This window comes from Ciconia boyciana, chromosome 20, assembly GCF_034638445.1.
Source record: "Ciconia boyciana chromosome 20, ASM3463844v1, whole genome shotgun sequence".
NCBI lineage: Eukaryota > Metazoa > Chordata > Aves > Ciconiiformes > Ciconiidae > Ciconia > Ciconia boyciana.
The window spans coordinates 7,019,352-7,025,351 of record NC_132953.1 but is presented as its reverse complement, the minus strand read 5'-3'; positions in this window follow the sequence as shown (position 1 = coordinate 7,025,351).

The window sequence follows — 6,000 nt, the reverse complement described above, 5'->3', positions numbered from 1 at the left end:
GCCCCGCCGCCGCCCGGCTCCCGCGCCCCGCTCCGGCGCTGTCCGGCTCCCGGTGCTGAAGCTGCCGCCCGCGCCCGCGCCGCCCGCCGCACACCCGCCGGAGGACCTCGTCCCGCAGCCCCGGGGCAGAGGAGCCGCCCGTCACCCCCGGGGAGCGGTTTCTCCCCGGTGTGAGTCGGTGGGATTCGGGGGAGGAAACTTTGCCCCCCCAGCAGGCGAGGCGGAAAGGGAAGCGCGGCGGGAAATCGCACCCCGCGGCCAGCGAAGGGAGCTGTAGGGGAAACAGGTTGTTGGGATCTCGCCGTGGGAGGAAGGGGCGGCTCTGACTACCAGCTAGCCAAATCTGGGCTCTGGGAAATGGAGACGGAGCTGCTGCTCTTCCACCCAGCGATGTGCTGAAAGAAACGGACAGCGAATTACTGCAGGAGAGCTTTGCTCCGAAATCACCTCTTCCCAGGAAGCTAATACGCTCCCTGAGCTCTTGAAGTTCTAGCAGTTGCTCGCTCAGCTTGGGGTTAACCACAGCGAGTTTCATCTGCATGAGTCGCAGTTTGCAGGGGTCAGGCAGGTGATTTTTCTTCTTTTTGCTCCTCTGCGTGTGCGTGAATACTGAATACCAAAAAGTCTGCTTGAAAGCCTGCGAGAGCTTGAGAAAAGCCACGGTGGAGAGTTGTGGTGTTTTGGATATATTTGACACAAAGTACTGCCACCTCTGCTCGAGAGATTCGTATGGCTTGAAGGTAAGAGATACGTGTTGATGCTTTCCTTCAAGGAATACAAATGTTGTGAATATCCCAGTAAAGGAATGAGAGAATAGTAGCTGCTGTAATCGCCACTGCCTAGGAATGTAAATAAAGACAGTAGAAAAATAAAATATTTGTCATTATACCAAATGATCCATTAAGCTGTTCTCTTCTGAGACAGAGTAGGTGAAAGTGAGTTTTCAAATTTAAAAATGCAGACTGGCTTAATTTTTTCTTCTAAAACATTAACTGCAAACCAATAAACAATTGTTATTAAATGCTGAAAAGGCATTTAGAGTTGCTAAGAAGCTAGGATCATTTTTAGGAGTTTGATGCTTAACATTGCTCTCACATAGACACAATGGAAATAGAGTGACAGAGGAAACTGTAGGAGGATGTGTAGGTAGGATATAATGCAGGTACATTCCATTTCCCCAAAGAATGAGATTGTTCAGTCAAATTGTTTGAGGGAAAACACTAGTTTTTCTCTTACGGCACTCATTTCTTTACATATGGCAAAACTTGTGTCCCTTAAAATTTCCTTCTCAGCACCAGTCTTGATGTCGAACAGTCTTTCCCAGTGAAGGATGGGAGATCTGTCACCCTTTCCTGAAGAAGCCCTGGAAGGAAATCTTTCAGAAATACTCCTCTGAACGTTGCAAGTAGATTTTGTGCAAGGTTTACAGTAACCTTTGTGGCATGAAGAACGTCTAAATTGTTCCTGTTTGTATCTTAATATTTTTCCATTGCCCTTCAGTTGTAAGTGTCGTCTGGCTTTTTGAAACCAGTGGGAACCGGGGATTTAGGGCAGGGAAGTAGACTCTAGGATCGCATTGGGTCCTATTCGGTGCTGAAGTATTTTTGTTCAAAGTTGCTGACTGTAGGTGGTTTCTACACAGATAACACATCCTCACATGTTAATTCTCAAGTCTCTCTCAGCCTGACTTTCCCACATGCAAAGCATGGAGCCATAGAGCTAACAGCATGTGGAGCATGAATCACTGTTCTTCAAGTAGAGTTCAAAGTAAAAAAGAAAAATAACTTGATAGTTTTATAAATAACCATCCACAAGATTATAATATAACTGGTCAAATAGGTTACACATGCAATTCACTGCAAAATAATGTGGCTTATTTTTCTTACATCTTCAGTGTTTCATGTAATTGCTCTTCTTTAACAACACAATGGTCTTAAGAACTCATAATCCTATGCTTATGGTTTTTTATTTCTTTCGAAGAAAAAGTCCATAAATTGCTTGTAGCAACCTAGAAAAAACAGTCTATTGACAATATTGCTAACTCCGTCAAAGAAGTGTAAAGAGCACTGTCTCTGTAGTTTTTGGGGTTTTTTTCCATTTAACTTATTTTTCATCCTACAGAAATTCTGTTACATTAGAACCTTTATTCTTTACTTCCCATACTTCTGAACAGAGTTTTTGTAAAAGTACTTTCCACTGATTTATGTACCATGTGATTATCTTTTACTTACATAGACAGTGTATGGCATGACAGGCAAATATGATGGAGAGAGAAAGAAAGAGGACAGACTTCAAATCTCCTGACCATTTGAAATGGTAACATAAGGAGGAATAACTATATGTCAGAAGAATTACAAATATGAGTTTGGGCCCTGCCTTTTCCCTTAATATTTCTAAAGATAGCTATAGAGCAGTTATCTGACATGTATCAAGTGAATTGCCTTACATGACGCGTCACATATCACAAAATGCAGCCCAAATGCATTTTATACAGTTACATGTACCTAAATCCATTGTGTAAAATCTGCCATGCTATTACATTTGCATATAATTTCCATAGGCACACAGGCATTGAGATTGCATGTGTGTAAAAAAGAGCTTCAACTTGGTACACTGTAGCATTTATAAAGCCAAAGTGCATGTTTCAGACTTTAGAGACAAGCATGTGGACCCTCAAAAGCCACATGAGGCTGGGTTAATAGTTAGTATAGGTTATATTGTAGCTAACATGGATCATACCCAGAACCGAACAGCTTCCTTTTTCCTTTGTGTTTTGCATCTGTGTCACTTTCACACTGCATGAAAGGCTAGGGCATGATTTAGATTAGATAAGTGGTCACATAGCGTCCATCATGTCCATCCTGATACTGCTCCCACAACCCAATCCCAAATCATTGTGAAGTGCACTGAAGTGAGTAGGTTACATGCACAGAAATCTGCAAAGCAAAGGTGATTTATGTATATGCACTCCTCTCACAAGGGAATCACAGCTTGGCATCCACTCACTCTGCATGCACTGCTTGCATGCAAGGCAGCAAGCACAAAGATCGCACTTTAATCTTTCCCAGCTTTGCTGAAGTATAAGACACCCGCCTGGGAAAAATACTCAGCTTTTCCTTTAATGGCTCTTCATTGTTGGTTCAATGTATTCTTCCTCATACTCCCTCAGGCCAGCAGACTCAGGCTATTACTACCATTATCAAAGGATTAAGGCACTGGTCAGTTGATAACACGAATTACAAACATGCTGGTAAATGCAACTGGAACACAACAGCAGTATTCTGCAGCTACACTGAAAGGTCTGAACAGTGGCACAGACCAGTGAGGACCTGTGACTAAGATATGCCCCCTCAATGAAACAGAAAGGCCTAGCACATAAAGTATGATTTCCTATGTGTTCTTCTTCTAAAATCCATCCTTTGTTTTAAATCAGCAAATCTCCACCCTCCCATCCTCTGTTTACTTCAACTTTGGAATTCAAATTTGAGCTTATAATGCTTGCATTTTGATGCATCTCAAAATGCCACAGAGAATTGCTCTTTCCATGGTACAATTTACTTTCAGAAAGTGTAATTACCTGGTATGCCTCCGTGTTCATCACTGGATTAAAAAGAAATAACTCACAAGGCATTGCCATATTTTAAAAACCCTTGCTGCTGAATGGGTCATTTTAATCCTACTGGATAGATAAAGGTCCACACTATTTAACAGCCAAATTGCCCTGTGACTGTACAAACCCGGAGGACCAGGTATGAACTTACACCTAGGCTTTCTCATCCTTGGCACACAAGGTGTTATATGGAATTATCTTCTAAAGCTACCTCTGAAACTGCAGGGAATATTTGGATGGAAACAAAAATCAAGCTTCCTCCAAAAGAAAGCAGGATTTCATATTACTTGGAAAACTTTGGACATTGTTATTTCCACCGTGTGAAAGAAGCCGTGGAAGGAACTTTTAATCCCTGTGCTCTATTTCTACAAAGCATTTGCTTGCTTGTCTTTAACACCCTTGTACTAGTCATACCCTTTTTCTCACTAGCAATATTCTTTGGCAAATATTACATACAAATTCTCTAAAACAACAAGGAACTTTGAAAAATACTTATCTTCAAATGCACAAGTATTTGTAGCTCTTCAGATATGAATAAGATGGATTTGGCTCATGAACCTTACAATACTTTCATAATAGCTCCTTTTCAATCTCACCCTCTGTGCACAAATTTCTTCTGAACACTTAGGAAACCTGGAAATGAGTGTTTGCTTTCCCACATGTGTATAGCTGATATGTGAATGCCAGGAGATATAGGACAGGGAGTATGTTCACATCACATGTAATTTACCTGTAAAGCTTCTTGCCACAGGATGTCTGGATGCAAAATGTTCCAAATGTTGTTGACCTAGGTGCAAGGGGACACTAGGCAATTTCAATTCCAAGGGAAAGAAGTCCACTGATCATTAATAAATGCACAGAAACCACATTGGCTCAGTAAATATCTAAGATGCAAACAGTTGGATGATGGGAGAGTACTTGCAAAAATATCAGATATACTTGCTCCGTTCTTACACTCTTGCCCAGGCAATAGCTTTTGGATACCATTGGAGAAAAGATACTGGACTGGTTGAACTTTGTCTGACTTCTCAGGGTTATTTTTTTAAGGCTACAGGAGAAAATACAGTAGGCTAAACGTTAAAACATATTAAGGTTTGGAATATAGGGAGGAAAGATTTTGAAAGATTTGTTTGGGATCTCACTTCACTGTATTTTACAAGTAAAAACTTTTAGTAACTATATTTGCTTTGGCTAACTCTTTAGGAGCACGCGAGACTGATCGATTTGTGCCAGGGCGTTGCTAACTAGATTCTTTGGGAAAGGGGAAGGCAGTTGTTTAAGTCCTGTCAAATGCATCATTCCTTGTGCTGTTACAAAACCAGCCTATAGTCAATCTAAAATGATTGCTAATAAGTCTTAACTCCTCTACCAATTGTTCCGCTTCAATCATGTTTTCTCTTGCTGTCCTTCATCTGGATATTTTTAGCATTACGATTTTTTTTTAAGATGTGACTATGTGTTCAGTGGCTCCTTCTCTATACATCCCTCCCAATTATCTTGGTGGGTATTTTTCTCTCAACCCCCTAGAACGGGTTTATTTCTGGTTTACTCTTCCCTATTGGTTTCCATGTGGTTATGTGGGAGGTTGCACATTCTTTATCAAAGCAGAGAACCATGATTAGTCCATTCAGAAAATGTAAATGCAGCCTTATGTGTTATGTAGCACTGGAGAAAAAGAGATAGACTGTGAGGAGCAATAAAAGCAGTCAATAATAGAACACAGTGTTAAGCCCTGTAGGTAGGCCTGGATGATCACAATGACGTCCACACTTCAAATTTCTAATGGAGCTAAATAAACATACTGAACCTGTGTACTGCTGTCTGGGAAAGCTAATCAGAGTGCAATCCAGTCCTGCTGAAGTAAGTGAAATCCACTGCGATTGTGCAGCCTTTGCAGTTAACATTCATTCTGATTTGTACGTGTTCCATTATTTATCCCAAATTTCAGACTCTGTAGCGTCAGCTGTTTCTGTCTGAGATGTCCGAGGAGCTGGAAATGCACTTATTAGTTGATAAATACATGTATTTGATTTTGCTCATTGCTTCAGGTTGCCAACTGCTAACGCTGGGGATGTATCAGCAAAATCAATGCTATTGGGAATGCACTGTGCAATTTGCAGCTTTATAGTAAAATGAGCTCTTCACCAACATCTCAGTTTTTTGAATCATGCTCCCCCTGAATGCTGCAGCTGAGACAGTATATCAGAAAAGTTAAATTTATTACCTAGTATATTACACCTTGCAAATTACTTGTCTAAACTGAATCCTCGCCCCAAACATTATTTAGATATCTCGGGCAATTTGGAGTTTTAGCAAATTAAGATTCTGTCTGTAGCAGGCACTCCTCTGACCTCCAGTTACCTCTGTATCTGTGTATTTCAAGCTTTTAC